Raw genomic sequence first — 296 nt, 5'->3', positions numbered from 1 at the left:
CCTGACCACGACTTCGAGAATCTAATGACATTTTGGAAACGTACATAATATCCATTTAAAAGCAACTCATGATTTATACATGTTTTAAAACGCCAGCACACAAAAGTCCTAATCCACTGATTCGAGATTCTAATGATGGATTCACGTATTTCAAAAGTGGATTAAGCTTATCATCACATTGTCATTAAGCATTAATAAGTTAGAAATGAATTGCATGCGACTGGTGCGTTTCCTTGTGATTTCGTGAAATTTAATTATGAGTATTATCAAATCAAGAGTCATATCAGTGTTAGCTT

General features: G+C 33.4%; 1 protein-coding gene across 1 annotated transcript in view; it reads left to right on the top strand.

Annotated features, from left to right (window-relative positions):
* The window catches only part of LOC119590339, a 13367-nt gene that overhangs the window by 9384 nt on the left and 3687 nt on the right, over positions 1–296 (top strand). The window lies entirely within an intron of this gene.

Source organism: Penaeus monodon, chromosome 27 (assembly GCF_015228065.2).
Source record: "Penaeus monodon isolate SGIC_2016 chromosome 27, NSTDA_Pmon_1, whole genome shotgun sequence".
Classification (NCBI taxonomy): Eukaryota; Metazoa; Arthropoda; class Malacostraca; order Decapoda; family Penaeidae; genus Penaeus; species Penaeus monodon.
Note: the sequence above shows the minus strand (reverse complement) of the source record. Positions and strands in the feature narration are given on the sequence as shown.